The 25,000-nt window shown below is 44.4% G+C and overlaps 1 protein-coding gene across 1 annotated transcript in view; it reads left to right on the top strand.

Moving 5' to 3' along the window:
* LOC309566860 (plasmanylethanolamine desaturase 1-like) overlaps positions 1 to 25,000 on the top strand; it is a 110,225-nt gene that overhangs the window by 48,257 nt on the left and 36,968 nt on the right. The window lies entirely within an intron of this gene.

Below are 25,000 nucleotides of genomic sequence, written 5' to 3'. Positions count from 1 at the left end.
AAGAACTTCTGCTTGTGTCTGACTGTTCCAGCTCTGTGTGGGATGTTGGCAGAGCCAGGCTGACCCGGTGGCAGGAGGAGAGGCTTGCGTGCCTCGGGCACTGTGGGTGGGGGAGGGCACAGCTCTCCTGCCTCCTCTCCCTGGATCTGTCCTGAGTTCTGCAGGATCGATCAGACAAGTCTGACAGATTGGCGGACAGTTTGTTTACACCAGGAGATCGGCCTTCCAAAGGGGCCCCCTCTGTCTGTGATTCCAAAGGGACCCCCTCTGTCTGTGATAAGGCTGTCCTTCTTACCAGGAGCTCCAATGCAGTGCAGAGGATGCTCCTCACACTGACTGCAGGGTTCTGTTGATAACAAAAAGCAGATCTCCCAGTGTAATCTGGCTGGCCTATATGGGGTGGTATTCCTGTACACCTACTGTACCCATTATGAGGGGTTCCCACCATCCCGGTGCTGAGTTCCCGGGTCTGTACACCTGCTTTGCCCTTTATGAGGGGGTTCCACTTCCCGCCATCCCAGTGCTGAGTTCCTGGGAATGTACACATGTTGTGCCCATTATGAGGTTCTCCCACCATCCCTGAGCTTCCCAGGTCTGTATGCCTGCTGTGCCCATTATGAGGGGTTCCCACCATCCATGTGCTGAGCTCCCAGGGTCTGTACACTTGCTGTGCCCATTATGAGGGGTTCCCACCATCCCTGAGCTTCCCAGGTCTGTATGCCTGCTGTGTCCATTATGAGGAGTTCCCACAATCCTTGTGCTGAGCTCCCAGGGTCTGTACACCTGCTGTGCCCATTATGAGGTTCTCCCACCATCCCTGAGCTGAGTTCCCAGGTCTGTACACCTGCTGTGACCATTATGAGGGGTTTCCACCATCCCTGTGCTGAGTTCCCGGGTCTGTACACCTGCTGTGACCATTATGAGGGGTTCCCACCATCCCTGTGCTGAGTTCCCGGGTCTGTACACCTGCTGTGACCATTATGAGGGGTTCCCACCATCCCTGTGCTGAGTTCCCGGGTCTGTACACCTGCTGTGACCATTATGAGGGGTTCCCACCATCTCTGTGCTGAGTTCCCAGGTCTGTACACCTGCTGTACCTATTATGAGGGTCTCCCACCATCCCTGCTGGAGTTTGATGTATCTTCTATTGTGGAGAATGTTACAGGTGTGGTTAAACACAAGGTTGGTTGGGAACACCCGAATTTCCCAGGTGGACAGAAACCAGGAGTCGGGAATTATTGCCCGGAGACCCCACTGTTGGAGTATCTAAGACACACAAGGGGTAGGAGCTGACTAGGCCAACTATTGAATGCATTTTGGGTATGCGGTGGAACGTTTGATCACATGACCATTGTGGTCGCCGGCTCTGAGCCAGTAAGGGGTAAACCGCCACAGTTTCTCAAAGGTGAGAGAAGAGGCAACCTCATTGGGTTGATTTTATTAAAAAAAGAGAGGAATAAAGTTCCACGCTCACATAAAACCGCCACCAGGCTTCAGAAGCATGTGTCTAGTGTGGGGTTCCTATGGGCTGGCAGTTCGATCTCAGTCAAGCTCGGCGTGCAAGATGACGCCACTGCTATAGGCCCCGCCCTACGCATTTCGTCACAGATGTATTTTGGTTTCACATCGTTGCACTTATTTACAGTGTATATTTTGGTATCAGGATCTATTTAGTGCTAGCTGTTCTCTTTATTAGTTCTATTTACCCTAAGCTCAGTGTGATTTCTTCTAAGCCCAGTCACTGAAATCTCATAGAAGTTTTAAAGTAGAATTTCAGCCTGACACGAGCAATACTTAACCACCTCTGGACCAGAAGGTTTTACCCCCTTAATGACCAGGCCATTTTTTACGACTCGGCAATGCGTTAATTTAACCAACAATTGCGCGGTCGTGCGACGCTCTACCCAAATAAAATTGATGTCCTTTTTTCCCCACAAATAGAGCTTTCTTTTGGTGGTGTTTGATCACCTGTGCGATTTTTTTTTTTTTTTTTTTTTTTTTTTTTGCGCTATAAACAAAAAAAAAGGTGACCTATCTGGAGAAAAAAAAAACATATTTCACTTTATGCTTATATATATATATATATATATATATATTTTTAATATATATATAGTGTGTGTATATATGTGTACGTAACCTTCCCCCCAGAAAATTTAAAAAATCAATTTTTTTTTTTTATAATTTTAGGCCAATTTGTATTCTGCTACATATTTTTGGTAAAAAGAAAATCCCAATAAGCTTATTTTGCTTGGTTTGCGCAAAAGTTATTGCGTCTACAAACTAGAGGAAAGATTTAAGTCATTTTTATTTTTTTTTTTTTTTACTAGTAATGGCGGCGATCTGCAATTTTTTTTTTTTGCGAGACTGCGACATTTCAGCGGACATAACAGACCACTAAGTGCCGGTTCACACTTATGCATTGCGGGAAGGCTGCGAATTTGCAGCCTGTTCCCACATCGCAAACGCACCCCTGGCAGTTCACACTGCCATATGCGATACGCTGGGGGTGTCAATGAAATCTTAACGGCACCCCCAGTTTGATCGCATATCGCAGTGCGATCTGACAGTTCGGACAGGATCGGATCGCACAAGTGTGAACCACTGTGCGATCCGATCCTGATGCGGCTGCAAAAAAAGGGTCCTGTGCGAGTTTGCTGCGGGTGCAGTGCGAATTTCAGCCATACAAAGTGTATGGCTAAAGTCGCACTGCACAGCCGATCGCATGTAATGAAGGAGCAGTGCGATCTGACATTACATGCGATCGCCGCAGCCGCACATATGTGAACCGGCACTAACTGCCATTTTTGACACTTTTGGGGGGACCAGTGACATTACTACAGTAATCGGTGCTAAAAATATGTGCGGTTACTGTAATAATGACACTGGCAGGGAAGGGGTTAACCCAGGGATGTTCAAAGGGGTTAAAGGTGAGCCTAGGGGGTGTTTTCTGACTGTGAGGGGGTTGGGCTTGTGGCATCAACATAGAAACCTGTGTTCCTAAATAGGAGACCCGGGCAACCAGCCTGCACGGCCGCCGAAGACCCAATCATGACATCACTTCCGGCAGATTTAAAAATAAAATGACAGCAGTCAAAATGGCCAAACTTGGCCTTTTTATGAATGCTTTTAAGTTTAGAGGAGGGGTTTGGGGTCTTTTAGACCCCCAGATCCCTCCACAAGAGTACCTGTGAAGAAAAAAAAAATAAATAAAATGTACGAAAATATTGGTACATATTGGCCGATGCCGATATGTGTTGGCCAAAATATCGGTATCGGCAGCGGAAAACCGATATCGGTCGATCACTAGTCTATACTATAGTTATGGCGAGATCTATCTGGTAAACGCTGTTGTTATTATTAGGACATGTCCTGAGAAATGCAACGAGGCCATCACTTGAGGGCCATCGCTGCGAGGCCATCGCTGCGAGGCCATCGCTGCGAGGCCATCGCTGCGAGGCCATCACTGCGAGGCCATCACTGGGAGGCCATCACTGGAGGGCCATCGCTGGAGGGCCATCGCTGCGAGGCCATCGCTGCGAGGCCATCGCTGCGAGGCCATCGCTGCGAGGCCATCACTGCGAGGCCATCACTGCGAGGCCATCACTGCGAGGCCATCACTGCGAGGCCATCACTGGAGGCCATCGCTGGAGGGCATGTAGAGTGGAAGAGGCTGCAGGAGATCATATGGGAAAAGGTGAAAGTAGAAAAGTTAAAAATCTCATTCAGGCCCCTTTCACACTTGTGCGACCTAAATTTTGCCACAATTTTAGTGAAATTTTGCTGCAATTTTAGTGCAATTTCGACACGATTTTAGTGCAATTTTGCTGCAATTTTAGTGCAGTTTTGCCGTGATTTTGGTGCAAGTTTGACGCGATTTTAGTGCGATTTTTGACTATGTCTATGGACCTCCAAAACGCAATAAAATTGGCCCAAAGTAGAGCAGGGGCTACTTTTTGAAGTCGTTACAACTTCCAAGTCGTACAGATCTGAACGATACTCATTGGAAATCATGGGGTACGACTTGTCATGCGACTTTGCAGTCCCAAATCGCAGGAGTGTGAAAGGGGCCTAACAATGAACTCGATGTAAAATTACATGTTAGCCTTTGACATCTACAGAGATTTTTGTTCAGCAAGCGGTGACACGGCTGCGTGTTTGGTTGGTTGCACTGCTCGCTGTGTCCCGTGCAGACTCCTGTAAGATCCGACTCTAAGAAACCTCACTACTGGGCAACCTGACAACCGAGGTTGTGACAACGGTGACTGTTGCTGCGTGACCATGTGTGGGCGAGGCCGGGTGTCGGCGGCAATTCAGGAAATGCTTGTGTTCAAAAATTCATGCTTGGTGTCAGCCCTAACAGGAGGAAATTCTGTGTTCGTAAAGTGCGGTCAATCGTAACCTGTTGTGGGGGGTTTTTTTTCATCCTTTGTTACTTCTGAACCATTTATGGTCTTTGTGCCCCCCCCGGCAGATCTTAACCACTTCAAGACCAGAAGGCCTTTTTTGGCACTCGTTGTTTATATGTAATAATCATTTTTTAATAGAAAATTACATAGAACCCCTGAACATTATATCCATCAATCTATCATATATGTATGTATGTGTATATATAGATAGATATATCTATCGATCTGTGTATCTATATGTATAAATGAATAAATTTTTTATATATATAATATATATATATATATTTTTTTTTTTCTAAACATTATATCTATTATGTATATGTGTGTGTATATGTGTGTGTGTATGTATGTAATATATATATATATATATATATATAGATAGCGAATATATATGATTATATATATATATATATATATATATATATATATATATATATATATATATATATATATATATATACATACATACATACATACATACATACATACATACATACATACATACATACATACATACATACATACATACATACATACTATATTCGCCATACATACATACTAGATAGATATAATGTTTAGAAAAAAAATTTGTGTATATATATATATATATATATATATATATAATATGCATACATACATGACAGATAGATATGGTTAGAAAAAAAAAAAATATATATATATATATTATATATTTTTTTTTTTTCTCTAAACATTACTGTATATCTATCTATCACATATGTATACATACATTTTTTTTTTTTTTTTTTGAGACCCTGTAGAAAAAAAATGGTAATTGTTGCAATTTTTTATGTGGCGCAGCAGTTTTTCAAACCCGTTTTGGGAAAACATACACTATTTTTTTTTTTTTTAACCACTTAAGCCCCAGAAGATTTTACCCCCTTCCTGACCAGGGGGTATTTTGCGATTCGGCACTGCGTGACTTTAACGGACAATTGCGCGGTCGTGCGACGCTGTACCTAAACAAATTTGGCGTCCTTTTTTTCTCACAAACAGAGCTTTCTTTTGGTGGTATTTGATCACCTGTGCGATTTTTTGATCACGCGCTATAAACAAAAAAAGAGCGACAATTTTGCAAAAATAGCAATATTTTTCACATTTTTTTATATGAAATTCCCCCCCAAAAAATGTAGAAATCAAAATTTTTTAACATTTTCGGCCAATTTGTTTTATGCTACCTATGTTTGGTAAAAAAAATCGCAAAAAGCGTATTTTGATTGGTTTGCGCAAAAGTTATCGCGTTTACTAACAAAGGGAAAGATTTTTGTCATTTTTGTTGTTTTTTTTTTAACGCGTAATGGCGGCGATCTGCGTTTTTTTTTTTTTTGCGGTACTGCGACATTGCGGCGGACAGATCGGACCCTTGACTGACATTTTTGACACTTTTGGGGGTACCAGTGACATTTCTACAGTAATCAGTGCTATATATATGCACTGTTACTGTAAAAATACACTGGTAGTGAAGGGGTTAACTTTATTTGGGAGGGAGGGGCTGTGTGTGTCCCTAGGGGCGTGCTTTCTACTGTGATTGGCTGTGGCTTGAGCTGTAAGGACACTGATCAACGGATCTACATAGTAGATCCGAGTGATCAGTGTCTTTACACCGAGGAGAATGACAGGTGGCTTGTTTACACAACCCGCCTGACATTCTCCCTCTCCCCCGCCGATCGCCGAGTGGCCGGCGGACATCGGGTCCGCCGGTCACACGCGCGGGGGGGTCCGTGACCACGCGGGAGCGTGCCTCCGGGGGCGCGCGCTCGCTCGCTCCCTAGACCCTCACAAGCTAGTGACGTAGCCCTACGTCACTTTGCCTGTGAGGGGCTGACGTAGATCGGCGTTAGGCAGTCGGCAAGTGGTTAATTTTGAATGCAAAAAAAAGCACAACACATACCCCAATTTTTTAGTAAAATATAAAAGATGTTACATTCAGTAAATGGATACCAAGGCTCTCACGCTTTATTGCACACGCCTGTGCAATGGTGACAAACCACCTAAATTTTACTATCCGTACTATTTAACCACTTGCCGACCAGTCGTCGGCAGGTCGGGGTCTGTTCCACGAAACCATGTACCTGTACGTTGTTTCACAGAACCGGTAGTCGGGCGGCGCGAGGGCGCCATCTGGCCACAGGGGGAGCCAACCAGCGGGTCCAGGGACCGCGATGTGCGTCGGGCACCCGCGAGCGCTCCCCTTAGAGACAGAACGACGTTGTAAAGGTGACAGACCGCTGTTCTGTCAGCAATGAACATAGGGATCCTGTGTTCAACTTTGTTTTAGGAACGCAGGTCTCTGCGTTTATTCAGCAAGCCCATCCCCCGCACAGTTGGAAAGCACCCCCTAGGGACACATTTAACCCTTTGATCGCCCCTGGTGTTAACCCCTTCCCTGCCAGTGTCATTAGTACAGTGACAGTGCATATTTTTAGCACTGATTACTGTAGTAATGTCACTGGTCCCCCCAAAAGTGTCAAAAATGTCAGTTAGGGGTCCGATCTGTCCGCCGCAATGTCGCAGTCTCTCAAAGAATCGCTGAACGCCGCCATTACTAATAAAAATAAATAAATAAAAATGACATAAATCTTTCCCTTAGTTTGTGTGCGATAACTTTTGCGCAAACCAATCAAAATTCGCTTATTGGGATTTTTTTTTTTTTTACCAAAAATATGTAGCCGAATAAAAATTGGACTAAAATGATGAAAAAAAAAAAAATTGATTTTTACATTTTTTTTTTATTTTTTTTTTTTTTATTGGGAATGTTATATAGCAGAAGTGAAAAATATTGTTTTTTTTTTTTTTTTTTTTTCAGAATTGTCGCTCTTTTCTTGTTTAGAACGCAAAAAATAAAAATTGCACAGATGGTCAAATGCCACCAAAAGAAAGTTCTGTTTGTGGGGAAAAAAAGGACATCAATTTTATTTGGGTACAGCGTCGCACGACCGCGCAATTGTCAGTTAAAATATCGCAGTGCCGAATCGCAAAAAAAACGGCCTGGTCATTAAGGGGGGTAAATCCGTCCGGTCCAGAAGTGGTTAAAATCCGTTACAGGTTACCACTTTAGATGTAAAGAGGAAGACTGGTGCTAGAATTATTTCCTGTGATCTGACGTCCGCAGTGTGCAGTCATGTTGGAACATGAAGGGGCCGTCCCCAAACTGTTCCCACAAAGTTGGGAGCATGGAATTGTCCAAAATGTCTTGGTATGCTGACGCCTTAAGAGTTCCCTTCACTGGAACTAAGGGGGCCAAGCCCAACCCCTAAAAAAAACAACCCCACATCATAACCCCGCCTCTTCCAAATGATTTGAACCAATGCACAAAGCAAGGTCCATAAAGACATGGATGAGCGAGTTTGGGGTGTAGGAACTTGACTGGCCTGTACAGAGTCCTGACCTCAACCCGATAGAACACCTTTGTGGATGAATTAGAGCGCAGACTGCGAGCCAGGCCTTCTCATCCAACATCAGTGGCTGACCTCCAGAAATGCCCTTCTGGAAGAATGGTGAAACATTCCCATAGACACACCCCTAAACCTTGTGGACAGCCTTCTCAGAAGAGTTGAAGCTGTTATAGCTGCAAAGGGCGGAGCCAACTCAATATTGAACCCTACGGACTAAGACTGGGATGCCATTAAAGTTCATCTGTGTGTAAAGGCAGGCGTCCCAATACTTTTGGTAATATAGTGTATATTTTATGGGCGGCAAGAAAATAATACTTAATACATAATAGAATGTAATGTAGCGTGGAGTGGTTTCAACGTCTAGCCGCTCCGTGAGGACGTCGCATGACGAAACTAGTAGGACGGGACCAGGACATTGAATGCACAGCGCAGGTCTGAATCTGATTTGGCATCAACCTTATGCAGTCCCAATGCAGCAGAGCTCTGACTGAGAATGACGAAGCAGCCAAAGAGCCAATTGGGTATCCCGAAGTGCAAGGAGCATGCTGATTGGAGAAGAGAGTGGAGCTAATCGGTCTGCTGCTTCTCCTTTCACTGTCCAGTCATGGTTGGCAGGAGACCTGTGAGTGAAAGTGAAACTGCAAAAGAGATCAGGTCCATTCCGCTGTCCAGAGTTCAGCTTTAAAGTGGTTTGTAATCCTTTACATATACCCAGTGAAATGACTGACCTCAAGTGAGCTGTACCTGTTTATCTGCAGTATTCTCTTCTCTACATCCATTCAAAGTGCAGAATTTATACAGCTGGTCTGGGCTGTCAGGAAAATGGAGCTGAGATTATTCTCTGCAGGCACAGTAAGGAGAGCTCTGAGAGTTGATTGGAGGGAAGGGACACCCTCCCCTCCCCCCCCTCCCCTTCCCACATCAAACATGAACAGCTGAGGCTGTCAATCTGCTGGAGCTCCACCCAGACATCTTTTTTCCAGGGCTGTGCAGAATTTACACAGCTGGTCCGAGCTTTCAGAAAGCAGGGGGCAAAGAGCTGAAGTAACACCCTGTAGAGCTCAGAGTCTGCCTCCCCCCCCCACGCACACATCCCACAGGTTCAGAACAGAGCTGAGACTGTCGATCACAGGCTGTGTGCTGGTGCTCTCTCCCCTGTAACCTTATTTTCTTTTGGTGTCAGGAAAACTTGTCAGAAGGGATTCATGCTCATAGCAGAGGAAGGAGGCAGCAGATAGAAATTACACTTAGTGCTCTGGACTGAGACAAGTACACACTATAGAGGGATATGCTTTGTTCATATTTCATGTCTGAGGTTTACAACCACTTTAACCACTTTGGGTGCACCTAAAGGCATTATCCCAGTACCATTATTTTCAGCCGGCGATTCTGTAGAAGGCAGAAGTGATCGGAGTGGCTAATTAGCCACTCGATCACTTCTACGGGTAGCGGAAGGGGGTCCCACCCCCCTCCCGCTATCGCCTCTCCTGGGCTCTCCTGTCCCATCGCGCAGACTGGGGAGAGATGCGGCCGGCGGCGATGGCTGCCTGGGACAGAGAAGGGGAACTGACGTCATTCCCCTTTCTCTTTAACCCTGGAAACCGGGAGCGACGAGTATTCGAAAGTAGAGTTCCGCCCCTTTGTTTACCTGGCCACCAGTGGCCAGAGAAGCAGCCGATTGGACCAATCTTGGTCTGATCAGCTGCATGGTGGGGCCAGAGGAGAGATTTGGGGTCTAATAGGTCCTCTTTATGGAGAGATTTGGGATCTAATAGGTCCTCTTTATGGAGAGATTTGGGGTCTAATAGGTCCTTTTTATGGAGAGATTTGGGGTCTAATAGGTCCTTTTTATGGAGAGATTTTGGGGCTAATAGGTCCTCTTTATGGAGAGATTTGGGGTCTAATAGGTCCTTTTTATGGAGAGATTTGGGGTCTAATAGGTGCTCTTTATGGAGAGATTTCAGGTCTAATAGGTCCTTTTTATGGAGAGATTTGGGGTCTAATAGGTCCTCTTTATGGAGAGATTTGGGGTCTAATAGGTCCTCTTTATGGAGAGATTTGGGATCTAATAGGTCCTCTTTATGGAGAGATTTGGGGTCTAATAGGTCCTCTTTATGGAGAGATTTGAGGTCTAATAGGTCCTTTTTATGGAGAGATTTGGGGTCTAATAGGTCCTCTTTATGGAGAGATTTGGGGTCTAATAGGTCCTCTTTATGGAGAGATTTGGGGTCTAATATGTCCTTTTTTATGGAGAGATTTGGGGTCTAATAGGTTCTCTTTATGAAGAGATTTGTAGTCTAATAGGTTCTCTTTATGGAGAGATTTGGGGTCTAATAGGTCCTCTTTATGGAGAGATTTGGGGTCTAATAGACCCCAAATCTCTCCTTAAAGTGTACCTGTCACGGCCCATGCTATCACAAGGGATGTTGTTCATCCCTTGTGATAGCAATAAAGTTTGTACAAAAAAATAAATTTCAAAACGCCACTGTCCCACCGTGCTTATGCGCAAATGCAAACGTTACTCCCGAACGCATATGTAAAGGTGATCGCACCACATGTGTGTTGTATTGCCGCGAACATCAGAGCGAAAGTAATAATTCTAGCACCAGACCTCCTGTACAACTCTAAACTGGTAACCAGTAAAAGCGTTTAAACAGTCGTCTATGGAGAATTTTAAGCACTGCAGTTTGCCGCCATTCCACGGGCAGACGCAATTTTAAAGCGTGACATGTTAGGCATCTATTTACTCAAAGTAACATCTTTCGCATTATACAACAAAAAAAATGGGCTAACTTTACTTTTTTTTTTTGTTTTTTTATTTATTTTTTATTCATAAATGTGTTTTTTTTTTTCCCAAAAAAATTGCGTTTGAAAAACCGGTGCGCAAATGCCGTGTGACATATAAAAAATTGCAACGCCCACCATTTTATTCTATAGGGTTTCTGCTAAAAAAAATAAATATATATATGTATGTTTTGGGGTTCTAAGTAATTTTCTAGCAAAAAAAAAGTACATTTTTACATTTAGTAGCGAAGTGTCAGAATAGGCTTGGGGAAGGAGGTGGTTAAGTAAGCCGTGAAGTGGATCTGACAATCTCTGTCGCTGCAAGAATCCCAACCCCAGATCCGTGTTAAGTGGAAACTCCATAGTAACACCCTGGTTCACCGTCTGCCTAGTATTGGCACGCTCTTATCTCTGGCATGTAACACTCGCACAGCGCCGAGTATGTTTGCTGTGGCTCCGTGCCTCATGTCAATAATTAATACTTCACCGCTGTGACGTGGTGCTTCGGGTGACTCGGCGTGTTTGGCTTTTCGTGTCCCATGGCTGCGGGATCGCATTTCACGTCTCACGAGTGCCGCTCTGATTAGCTGGAGGAAGTTTTCTTGGACAGAATGTGTGTCAAGGGTGGAAAGAACGGTCACAGGAATGTTACAATGAATCACAGACTTCCTACCCCCCCCCCCCCCCCGACTCCGCACCAGTAGAAAATACTCTTCATACCGCCTAAATCTGCACCAAGATAAAATACTCTTCATACCGCCTAAATCTGTACCAAGATAAAATACTCTTCATACCGCCTAAATCTGTACCAAGATAAAATACTCTTCATACCGCCTAAATCTGTACCAAGATAAAATACTCTTCATACCGCCTAAATCTGCACCAAGATAAAATACTCTTCATACCGCCTAAATCTGTACCAAGATAAAATACTCTTCATACCGCCTAAATCTGCACCAAGATAAAATACTCTTCATACCGCCTAAATCTGTACCAAGATAAAATACTCTTCATACCGCCTAAATCTGTACCAAGATAAAATACTCTTCATACCGCCTAAATCTGCACCAAGATAAAATACTCTTCATACCGCCCAAATCTATACCAAGATAAAATACTCTTCATACCGCCCAAATCTGCACCAAGATAAAATACTCTTCATACCGCCCAAATCTGTACCAAGATAAAATACTCTTCATACCGCCCAAATCTGCACCAAGATAAAATACTCTTCATACCTCCCAAATCTGTACCAAGATAAAATACTCTTCATACCGCCTAAATCTGTACCAAGATAAAATACTCTTCATACCGCCTAAATCTGTACCAAGATAAAATACTCTTCATACCGCCCAAATCTGCACCAAGATAAAATACTCTTCATACCGCCCAAATCTGTACCAAGATAAAATACTCTTCATACCTCCTAAATCCGTTCCAAGATAAAATACTCTTCATACCGCCTAAATCTGTACCAGTATAAAATACTCTTCATACCGCCTAAATCTGTACCAGTATAAAATACTCTTCATACCGCCCAAATCTGCACCAAGATAAAATACTCTTCATACCGCCCAAATCTGTACCAAGATAAAATACTCTTCATACCTCCTAAATCCGTTCCAAGATAAAATACTCTTCATACCGCCTAAATCTGTACCAAGATAAAATACTCTTCATACCGCCTAAATCTGCACCAAGATAAAATACTCTTCATACCGCCTAAATCTGTACCAAGATAAAATACTCTTCATACCGCCTAAATCTGTACCAAGATAAAATACTCTTCATACCGCCCAAATCGGCACTAAGATAAAATACTCTTCATACCGCCTAAATCTGTACCAAGATAAAATACTCTTCATACCGCCCAAATCTATACCAAGATAAAATACTCTTCATACCGCCTAAATCTGCACCAAGATAAAATACTCTTCATACCGCCCAAATCTATACCAAGATAAAATACTCTTCATACCGCCCAAATCTGCACCAAGATAAAATACTCTTCATACCGCCCAAATCTATACCAAGATAAAATACTCTTCATACCTCCCAAATCTGTACCAAGATAAAATACTCTTCATACCGCCTAAATCTGTACCAAGATAAAATACTCTTCATACCGCCTAAATCTGTACCAGTATAAAATACTCTTCATACCGCCCAAATCTGTACCAAGATAAAATACTCTTCATACCGCCCAAATCTGCACCAAGATAAAATACTCTTTTTTTCCTACACGGATAGGATCTGGACGTGCCTAAGCGACGACAGACCGACTAGAAGCAAGGGCTCATGCAGCTTATGCATAAAGGCGATATTTCAAGGGCAATTCGGTGAGTGGCCACTTCATAGGGGTGCACAGTCGGTGTGGTGAAGGATTAGTGATACTGTGTGTACAATCACTGGTGCTGAACATCAGAGGAGAAATCTTTTTGCTGGCTGTGACTGCACATCCTGTGGAGTTGGGACTAGTTTGCAATTGCAGGCTCTGAAGCACTGCAGGAACTGACTAATATACTTGCACACATACATTGTGTGTGCTGAAGCGCCGCTGAATGTATGATATAACGAACTGAGACGCACAGATTGGGCTATTATTATACATTTGATTTTGCAAGTTTTACGTTTACAGTGGCAGCTAGTGCATTAAAAGGATGCACAGAGTGACATGTTTTACATGATTTTATCTACATGATTTTATTTACTATTTATTCATGATTTGAGTAGATATATTTATTTCTTTATACCTTACACTGATTTATATATATATTTTAGCGCCGGGCGGGTGGTTGACGTTTTTTAGCATCAGTTACCTTTTACAAGATAAAATACTCTTCATACCGCCCAAATCTGTACCAAGATAAAATACTCTTCATACCGCCCAAATCTGTACCAAGATAAAATACTCTTCATACCGCCCAAATCGGCACTAAGATAAAATACTCTTCATACCGCCTAAATCTGTACCAAGATAAAATACTCTTCATACCTCCCAAATCTGTACCAAGATAAAATACTCTTCATACCGCCCAAATCTGCACCAAGATAAAATACTCTTCATACCGCCCAAATCTATACCAAGATAAAATACTCTTCATACCGCCCAAATCTGCACCAAGATAAAATACTCTTCATACCGCCTAAATCTGTACCAAGATAAAATACTCTTCATACCGCCTAAATCTGTACCAAGATAAAATACTCTTCATACCGCCCAAATCTGCACCAAGATAAAATACTCTTCATACCGCCTAAATCTGCACCAAGATAAAATACTCTTCAAACAGCTCAAATCTGTACCAAGATAAAATACTCTTCATACCGCCTAAATCTGTACCAGTATAAAATACTCTTCATACCGCCTAAATCCGTTCCAAGATAAAATACTCTTCATACCGCCCAAATCTGCACCAAGATAAAATACTCTTCATACCGCCCAAATCTGCACCAAGATAAAATACTCTTCATACTGCCCAAATCTGTACCAAGATAAAATACTCTTCATACCGCCCAAATCTGTACCAAGATAAAATACTTTTCATACCGCCTAAATCTGTAACAAGATAAAATACTCTTCATACCGCCTAAATCTGTACCAAGATAAAATACTCTTCATACCTCCCAAATCTGCACCAAGATAAAATACTCTTCATACCGCCCAAATCTGCACCAAGATAAAATACTCTTCATACCTCCCAAATCTGTACCAAGATAAAATACTCTTCATACTGCTAAATCTGCACCAAGATAAAATACTCTTCATACCGCCCAAATCTGTACCAAGATAAAATACTTTTCATACCGCCTAAATCTGTACCAAGATAAAATACTCTTCATACCGCCTAAATCTGTACCAAGATAAAATACTCTTCATACCGCCTAAATCTGTACCAAGATAAAATACTCTTCATACCGCCTAAATCTGTACCAGTATAAAATACTCTTCATACCGCCCAAATCTGTACCAAGATAAAATACTCTTCATACCGCCCAAATCTGCACCAAGATAAAATACTCTTTTTTTCCTACACGGATAGGATCTGGACGTGCCTAAGCGACGACAGACCGACTAGAAGCAAGGGCTCATGCAGCTTATGCATAAAGGCGATATTTCAAGGGCAATTCGGTGAGTGGCCACTTCATAGGGGTGCACAGTCGGTGTGGTGAAGGATTAGTGATACTGTGTGTACAATCACTGGTGCTGAACATCAGAGGAGAAATCTTTTTGCTGGCTGTGACTGCACATCCTGTGGAGTTGGGACTAGTTTGCAATTGCAGGCTCTGAAGCACTGCAGGAACTGACTAATATACTTGCACACATACATTGTGTGTGCTGAAGCGCCGCTGAATGTATGATATAACGAACTGAGACGCACAGATTGGGCTATTATTATACATTTGATTTTGCAAGTTTTACGTTTACAGTGGCAGCTAGTGCATTAAAAGGATGCACAGAGTGACATGTTTTACATGATTTTATCTACATGATTTTATTTACTATTTATTCATGATTTGAGTAGATATATTTATTTCTTTATACCTTACACTGATTTATATATATATTTTAGCGCCGGGCGGGTGGTTGACGTTTTTTAGCATCAGTTACCTTTTACAAGATAAAATACTCTTCATACCGCCCAAATCTGTACCAAGATAAAATGCTCTTCATACCGCCTAAATCCGTTCCAAGATAAAATACTCTTCATACCGCCTAAATCTGTACCAGTATAAAATACTCTTCATACCGCCTAAATCCGTTCCAAGATAAAATACTCTTCATACCGCCCAAATCTGCACCAAGATAAAATACTCTTCATACCGCCCAAATCTGCACCAAGATAAAATACTCTTCATACCGCCCAAATCTGTACCAAGATAAAATACTCTTCATACCGCCCAAGTCTGTACCAAGATAAAATACTTTTCATACCGCCTAAATCTGTACCAAGATAAAATACTCTTCATACCGCCTAAATCTGTACCAAGATAAAATACTCTTCATACCGCCTAAATCTGTACCAGTATAAAATACTCTTCATACCGCCCAAATCTGTACCAAGATAAAATACTCTTCATACCGCCCAAATCTGCACCAAGATAAAATACTCTTCATACCGCCCAAATCTGTACCAAGATAAAATACTCTTCATACCGCCTAAATCTGCACCAAGATAAAATACTCTTCATACCGCCTAAATCTGCACCAAGATAAAATACTCTTCATACCGCCCAAATCTGTACCAAGATAAAATACTCTTCATACCGCCTAAATCTGCACCAAGATAAAATACTCTTCATACCGCCCAAATCTGTACCAAGATAAAATACTCTTCATACCTCCTAAATCTGTACCAAGATAAAATACTCTTCATACCGCCTAAATCTGCACCAAGATAAAATACTCTTCATACCGCCCAAATCTATACCAAGATAAAATACTCTTCATACTGCCCAAATCTGCACCAAGATAAAATACTCTTCATACCTCCCAAATCTGCACCAAGATAAAATACTCTTCATACCGCCTAAATCTGTACCAAGATAAAATACTCTTCATACCGCCTAAATCTGTACCAAGATAAAATACTCTTCATACCGCCTAAATCTGTACCAAGATAAAATACTCTTCATACCGCCTAAATCTGTACCAAGATAAAATACTCTTCATACCGCCTAAATCTGTACCAGTATAAAATACTCTTCATACCGCCCAAATCTGTACCAAGATAAAATACTCTTCATACCGCCCAAATCTGCACCAAGATAAAATACTCTTCATACCTCCTAAATCTGTACCAAGATAAAATACTCTTCATACCGCCTAAATCTGCACCAAGATAAAATACTCTTCATACCGCCTAAATCTGCACCAAGATAAAATACTCTTCATACCGCCCAAATCTGTACCAAGATAAAATACTCTTCATACCGCCTAAATCTGCACCAAGATAAAATACTCTTCATACCGCCCAAATCTGTACCAAGATAAAATACTCTTCATACCTCCTAAATCTGTACCAAGATAAAATACTCTTCATACCGCCTAAATCTGCACCAAGATAAAATACTCTTCATACCGCCCAAATCTATACCAAGATAAAATACTCTTCATACTGCCCAAATCTGCACCAAGATAAAATACTCTTCATACCTCCCAAATCTGCACCAAGATAAAATACTCTTCATACCGCCTAAATCTGTACCAAGATAAAATACTCTTCATACCGCCTAAATCTGTACCAAGATAAAATACTCTTCATACCGCCTAAATCTGTACCAAGATAAAATACTCTTCATACCTCCCAAATCTGTACCAAGATAAAATACTCTTCATACTGCTAAATCTGCACCAAGATAAAATACTCTTCATACCGCCCAAATCTGTACCAAGATAAAATACTTTTCATACCGCCTAAATCTGTACCAAGATAAAATACTCTTCATACCGCCCAAATCTGTACCAAGATAAAATACTCTTCATACCGCCTAAATCTGTACCAAGATAAAATACTCTTCATACCGCCTAAATCTGTACCAAGATAAAATACTCTTCATACCGCCTAAATCTGTACCAAGATAAAATACTCTTCATACCGCCTAAATCTGTACCAAGATAAAATACTCTTCATACCGCCTAAATCTGTACCAGTATAAAATACTCTTCATACCGCCCAAATCTGTACCAAGATAAAATACTCTTCATACCGCCTAAATCTGTACCAAGATAAAATACTCTTCATACCGCCTAAATCTGTACCAAGATAAAATACTCTTCATACCGCCTAAATCTGTACCAGTATAAAATACTCTTCATACCGCCCAAATCTATACCAAGATAAAATACTCTTCATACCGCCCAAATCTGCACCAAGATAAAATACTCTTCATACCGCCTAAATCTGCACCAAGATAAAATACTCTTCATACCGCCCAAATCTGTACCAAGATAAAATACTCTTCATACCGCCTAATCCGTTCCAAGATAAAATACTCTTCATACCGCCTAAATCTGCACCAGTATAAAATACTCTTCATGCCGCCTAAATCCGTTCCAAGATAAAATACTCTTCATACCGCCCAAATCTGCACCAAGATAAAATACTCTTCATACCGCCCAAATCTGCACCAAGATAAAATACTCTTCATACCGCCTAAATCTGTACCAAGATATAATACTCTTCATACCGCCTAAATCTGTACCAAGATAAAATACTCTTCATACCTCCTAAATCTGTACCAAGATAAAATACTCTTCATACCTCCTAAATCTGTACCAAGATAAAATACTCTTCATACCGCCTAAATCTGTACCAGTATAAAATACTCTTCATACCGCCCAAATCTGTACCAAGATAAAATACTCTTCATACCGCCCAAATCTGCACCAAGATAAAATACTCTTCATACCGCCCAAATCTGTACCAAGATAAAATACTCTTCATACCGCCTAAATCTGTACCAAGATAAAATACTCTTCATACCGCCCAAAATTGCACCAAGATAAAATACTCTTCATACTGCCTAAATCTGTACCAAGATAAAATACTCTTCATACCGCCTAAATCTGTACCAGTATAAAATACTCTTCATACCGCCCAAATCTGCACCAAGATAAAATACTCTTCATACCGCCTAAATCTGTACCAAGATAAAATACTCTTCATACCGCCTAAATCTGTACCAAGATAAAATACTCTTCATACCGCCTAAATCTGTACCAAGATAAAATACTCTTCATACCGCCCAAATCTGTACCAAGATAAAATACTCTTCATACCGCCTAAATCTGTACCAAGATAAAATACTCTTCATACCGCCTAAATCTGTACCAGTATAAAATACTCTTCATACCGCCCAAATCTGCACCAAGATAAAATACTCTTCATACCGCCCAAATCTGTACCAAGATAAAATACTCTTCATACCGCCTAAATCTGTACCAAGATAAAATACTCTTCATACCTCCTAAATCTGTACCAAGATAAAATATTCTTCATACCGCCCAAATCTGTACCAAGATAAAATACTCTTCATACCTCCCAAATCTGTACCAAGATAAAATACTCTTCATACCTCCCAAATCTGTACCAAGATAAAATACTCTTCATACCGCCCAAATCTGTACCAAGATAAAATACTCTTCATACCTCCCAAATCTGTACCAAGATAAAATACTCTTCATACCTCCCAAATCTGTACCAAGATAAAATACTCTTCATACCGCCTAAATCTGCACCAAGATAAAATACTCTTCATACCGCCCAAATCTGTACCAAGATAAAATACTCTTCATACCTCCCAAATCTGTACCAAGATAAAATACTCTTCATACCGCCTAAATCTGTACCAAGATAAAATACTCTTCATACCGCCCAAATCTGTACCAAGATAAAATACTCTTCATACCGCCTAAATCTGTAACAAGATAAAATACTCTTCATACTGCTAAATCTGTACCAAGATAAAATACTCTTCATACCGCCCAAATCTATACCAAGATAAAATACTCTTCATACCGCCCAAATCTGTACCAAGATGCATGCAACAGTGGGTTCCACTTTGCACAGGGATAACAAATCACATCCAAGTCGCACCCATCCTAAATTACACCCCAAAGTCGGCTTGGAGTCCTACAAGTGTGAATGGAGCCTTAATGCTTTCCAAAGAGTAAGGCAGATTTAGGCGGTATGAAAAAACGTTTTTAGCTTTAGTATTACTTTACGTCACACATATAATGGTGGTTATTGGAAAACATGGGATAGGACTTGCCATGCAACCTTGATGTCCAAAGTTGCATAACAAGTTTCACAAGTGTGAATGGAATCTTAACAGGCAGCAAGGTGGCGTATCACCTGCTTACTACCTGCTTTACCACTTTGACCTCTGAACTAGCGTGCCGTATCCAAGGCACTGTGTGCTGTTACGGAGAGCTTACAGAGCAGCCCTACTTATATAATCTCTGCTCACTGATGAAGTCATACTATTGGAAAAGACAAATTTGTTATAAAAAAAGTGAACCCAGGACTGGAGCACAAAAATACCCTTGCAGTGCTCATCCCCCATCTATCTTACCAATCTTGTTCCAGCCAGGAGTTCAAATTAAAAGTGGTTGTAAACCTTCAACATCAAACATGAACAAAGCACATCCCTCTATAGTGTGTACTTGTCTGTCCGTTTTTGTCTGCTACCTCCTTCTGACACCAAGAAGAAAAAAAAGGTGACACAGGAGGGATCTCCAGCGCACAGCTTGTGATTAACAGCCTCCGCTCTGTTCTTGTGAGCTGTGTGAAGGTGGGGGTGTCCCTCCCTTCTCCTCCACTCCCTTCTCCTCCACTCCCTTCCACCCACCCCTTTCCACCCCCCCTTCCCTTCCTCTTCCCCCTCCCCTTTCCCTCCCCTCCCCTCCTTTCCCCTCCCCTCCTTTCCCCCCCTCCTTTCCCCCCCTCCTTCCCCCCCCCCCTTTCCCCCCCCCTTTCCCCCCCCCTTTCCCCTCACCCTTTCCCCTCACCCTTTCCCCTCACCCTTTCCCCTCACCCTTTCCCCTCACCCTTTCCCCTCACCCTTTCCCCCTTTCCCTTTCCCCCTTTCCCTTTCCCTTCCATTCCCTTTCCTTCCCTTTCCCTTCCCTTCCCTTCCCTTCCCTTCCCTTCCCTTCCCTTCCTTTCCCTCCCCTTTCCCTCCCCTCTCCCTCTCCCTCCCCTCTCCCTCCCCTCTCCCTCCCCTCTCCCTCCCCTCTCCCTCCCCTCTCCCTCCCCTCTCCCTCCCCTCTCCCTCCCCTCTCCCTCCCCTCTCCCTCCCCTCTCCCTCCCCTCTCCCTCCCCTCTCCCCTCTCCCCTTTCCCTCTCTCTCCCCTTTCCCTCTCTCTCCCCTTTCCCTCTCTCTCCCCTTTCCCTTTCCCTCCCCCCTCCCCTTTCCCTCCCCTCCCCTTTCCCTCCCCTCCCCCCTCCCAGGGCCGGCGCCACCTGTAAGGCGACCCAGGCAGTCGCCTAGGGCGCCACTCAGCAGGGGGGCGCCAGCATTTACTTGTTTCACTTGCTGCACTGTCTGTCCGCAATGACTGTATGCCGCCGGCCGGGCGGCGCGGCGCCCCTCTTGCTGCTGTGCTGCTTTCGGCTCGGCCTCGGCGGGCGGCTGCGCCCTCGGCTCGGCTCAATTCAAATCATCATGTCTCTCTGTCACACACACAGACTGTGACAGGCAGCGCTGCGCGTGCGGCGTGACGTAGGTCTCCTCTCCTGGCTTCCAGGCTCCAGCCTGCCTTCAGCGTCTGAAGGCTTGCCTTTGCATCACAGTCCCTTTCCTTTCCCTCCCCTCCCCTTTCCCTCCCCTTTCCCTCCCCTCTCCCCTTTTCCCTCCCCTCTCCCCTTTTCCCTCCCCTCTCCCCCCTCCCCTCTCCCCTTTTCCCTCCCCTCTCCCCTTTTCCCTCCCCTCTCCCCCCTCCCCTCTCCCCTTTTCCCTCCCCTCTCCCCTTTTCCCTCCCCTCTCCCCCCTCCCCTCTCCCCTTTTCCCTCCCCTCTCCCCTTTTCCCTCCCCTCCCCCCTCCCCTTTCCCTCCCCTTTCCTTTCCCTCCCCTCCCCTTTCCCTTCCCTCCCCTCCCCTTTCCCTTCCCTCCCCTCCCCTTTTCCCTCCCCTCTCCCCTTTTCCCTCCCCTCTCCCCTTTTCCCTCCCCTCTCCCCCCTCCCCTCTCCCCTTTTCCCTCCCCTCTCCCCTTTTCCCTCCCCTCTCCCCTTTTCCCTCCCCTCTCCCCTTTTCCCTCCCCTCTCCTCTTTTCCCTTCCCTTTCCCTCCCCTCCATTCCAATCAGCTCTCAGACCTCTCCTCACTGTGTTCTGCAGAGTTTAATTTCAGCTACCCACCCACCCACTTGAAAACGTCTGTAGAGAAGAGGAGACTGCAGATAAACGGGTACAACGTATGTAGGAGGTTTTTCTTAATCTCTGTGTATAACCTGAGGCCAGTCACTTAACCCGGGTATAAATGGAAGGGTTAATAGGCACTTGAAGTTATTTCAAACTTGTGGTAAATGTCATTGGATAACGCAGGTTGGATTTGGTTGGCGGGTGAAGGTAGAAGACGCGCAGTGAAATACGGCAGCCGGCAGTTGGAATTCCCATTTCCCCTCCATAAACAGATGGAATTAATTGGCTGACAACACAAGTCCCTGGTGAGGAGTAATGTGAATCAAACATTAACACATTTCCCCGATGAGCTGGCACTGCCTCCCTGATAGCGTATAGTATGAGCTGCAGATGGCGGAGCGCGCACTGAATGCTCTGTTCCTGCACATGGCTGTATACCACGCCGGCCATCTTTATGCTAAGGAGCACAAAGGTAAGCTGGTAGATCAGATACTTAGCCGTGTCGGCATTTAGATTTTGATGACACTGTTTGCCAGGACACTGTCCTCATTCACACCGGTGATTAGGGCCACTCCGCAGGTTCTGTTTTTTCATTCGCTGTGAAGTGCCTGCCGATTTCTGCCAGTTCCTCCAGCTTCCCCTTTCAATCTGGCATGGTCAGCTTGCGTGTCTGGTCTTGGAACTTGATTGTACAGGACAATGCACCAACGCATGGCGTGCCCGTTTCTCCCGTAATTGGCTTTGCCAGCATGCCTCTTTCCAAAAGTGCAATAACACCGAAACAAAGCTTTTGTCAATGCGTCAGGCAAGGAGCCCCATCAGTGGTGTCAGTGGGAGGAATGGTGTCATTGGGAGTAAACGATGCCCCATCAAAGCTATTGTTAGCCAAGGAGTCCAGAGAGCGACATGTCCCTGATTCACCCGGTATGACTATCTAGCTGATGCCTAGGTCAGGAACTAAATCTGGCGAGTGTTTTCTTCTTTCTTTGGCAGCCTGCATTCCCTTAAGACATTCTAAACAAATGCCCCATTGTTGGTGTCAGTGGGAGGAGTAGTGCCCCATTGTTGGTGTCTTTGGGAGGAATAATGCCTCATCATTGGTGCCAGTGGGAGGAATGGTGCCCCATCGTTGGTGTCAGTGGGAGGAATAGTGCCCCCTCATTGGTGTCAGTGGGAGGAATGGTGCCCCCTCATTGGTGTCAGTGGGAGGAATGGTGCCCCATCATTGGTGTCGATGGGAGGAATAGTGCCCCATTGTTGGTGTCAGTGGAAGGAATAGTGCCCCATTGTTGGTGTCAGTGGGAGGAATAGTGCCCCCTCATTGGTGTCAGTGGGAGGAATGGTGCCCCATCATTGGTGTCGATGGGAGGAATAGTGCCCCATCGTTGGTGTTAGTGGGAGGAATAGTGCCTCATCATTGGTGTCAGTGGGAGGAACGGTGCCCCATTATTGGTGTCTTTGGGAGGAATAGTGCCTCATCATTGGTGTCAGTGGGAGGAACGGTGCCCCGTCATTGGTGTTGATGGGAGGAATTGTGCCCCATCGTTGGTGTCAGTGGGAGTAAATGATGCCCCATCGTTGGTGTCGGTGGGAGGAATGGTGCCCCATCATTGGTGTCAGTGGGAAGAATGGTGCCCCATCTTTGGTGTCAGTGGAAGGAATAGTGCCCCATCCCTTGGTGTCGTTGGGAGGAATAGTACCTCATCCTTGGTGCCGCTGGGAGGAATAGTGCCCCATCCTTGGCGCCGCTGGGAGGAATAGTGCCCCATCCTTGGCGCCGCTGGGAGGAATAGTGCCCCATCCTTGGCGCCGCTGGGAGGAATAGTGCCCCATCCTTGGCGCCGCTGGGAGGAATAGTGCCCCATCCTTGGCGCTGCTGGGAGAATAGTGCCCCATCCTTGGCGCCGCTGGGAGGAATAGTGCCCCATCCTTGGCGCCGCTGGGAGGAATAGTGCCCCATCCTTGGCGCCGCTGGGAGGAATAGTGCCCCATCCTTGGCGCCGCTGGGAGGAATAGTGCCCCATCCTTGGCGCCGCTGGGAGGAATAGTGCCCCATCCTTGGTGCCGGTGGGAGGAATAGTGCCCCTTCCTTGGTGCCGGTGGGGGGAATAGTGCCCCTTCCTTGGTGCCGGTGGGGGGAATAGTCCCCCGTCCTTGGTGCCTACAAAACTGGACTTTTGACATTTACATAGGGCGCCACACCAATGCTACCAATGAGGGGCAAAGGAAGCAGGGTTGCCACTTAACTTGAGGCTCACCCGCGGAAGGTGTGTCAGGTTGGGAGAAAAGAGTGGCCACTGGGTGTAAAGGAGCGGTGGCGGCAGCTCTCCTGACACCTAGCAAGTTGGTGTCAATTGATGTGGTAACCCCTTACAAGAAAAGTGATATTATCTGTTTTATATTCAATGGGTGATTGCTGATTGGTTGCTGTGAGTGACCGTCTTTCTCTCATCTTTATTTCTGATTGGTTGCTGTGGTTAATGGTGTAACTCTCTTTTCTTTACTGAATTTGTGGTAAGATCTCCTGACTCTTGGCATTCAGAGCCCAGGACAGTGCTGAGTCACGGATTTCTGTGTCAGCGATGTGTTGTCACAGCCAATAACATTACGCCGCCCTGAAAGCGCTGCGGTTATCTTGCGAATGTTCTCAGCAAGCTTTTTGCAGACTTCAGCTCTGCTTCCTATTTAGCATGGCCTCTGGACTTGTGGTTACAGATATCTGTGATAACCTGGAGGGGAAAGCTAAATGCATTTACTTGTTTGAGGATGTTAAATAAACTGAATGACAGACTCCGTTAATCTCAGCAAAGAGGTAATCAGGCCAAAAGTTAAAGTAGACCTCTGGGCAAAATAAAAATGTTATATAGGATAAAGTCAGTAACATTAACACAGGTTTTTGTTTTTCTCAAAAGAAATTCATATTTATTAAACATAGCAGGGTCTGCCTGCATCCTAACAACCAAACACACTAAACAGGGGCTGCCTGCATCCTGACACCCAAGCACACAAAACAGCAGGGGCTGCCAGCATCCTAGCAACAAAGCACACAAAACAGGGGATGCCTGCATCCTAAGCACCAAATACAATAAACAACTGAGGCTGCCTGCATTCCAACAACCAAGCACACTAAACATCAGGGGCTGCCTGTATCCTGACACCCATGCACACTAAATAGCAGGGGTCCTTCTGCATCCTGACACCCAAGCACACTAAGCAGCAGGGGCTGCCTGCATCCTAGCAACCAAGCACACTAAAAAGCAGGGGCTGCCTGCATCCTAGCAACAAAACACACAAAACAGGGGATGCCTGCATCCTAACAACCAAATACAATAAACAACTGAGGCTGCATGCATTCCAACAACCAAGCACACTAATCAAGGGCTGCCTGCATCCTAACAACCAAGCACACTAAACAGCAGGGGCTGCCTGCATCCTGACACCCATGCACACTAAATAGCAGGGGTCCATCTGCATCCTGACACCCAAGCACACTAAGCAGCAGGGGCTGCCTGTATACAAGCAACCAAGCACAC

This window comes from Pelophylax lessonae (genome assembly GCF_965119305.1).
Source record: "Pelophylax lessonae genome assembly, chromosome: 11".
NCBI lineage: Eukaryota > Metazoa > Chordata > Amphibia > Anura > Ranidae > Pelophylax > Pelophylax lessonae.
Note: the sequence above shows the minus strand (reverse complement) of the source record. Positions and strands in the feature narration are given on the sequence as shown.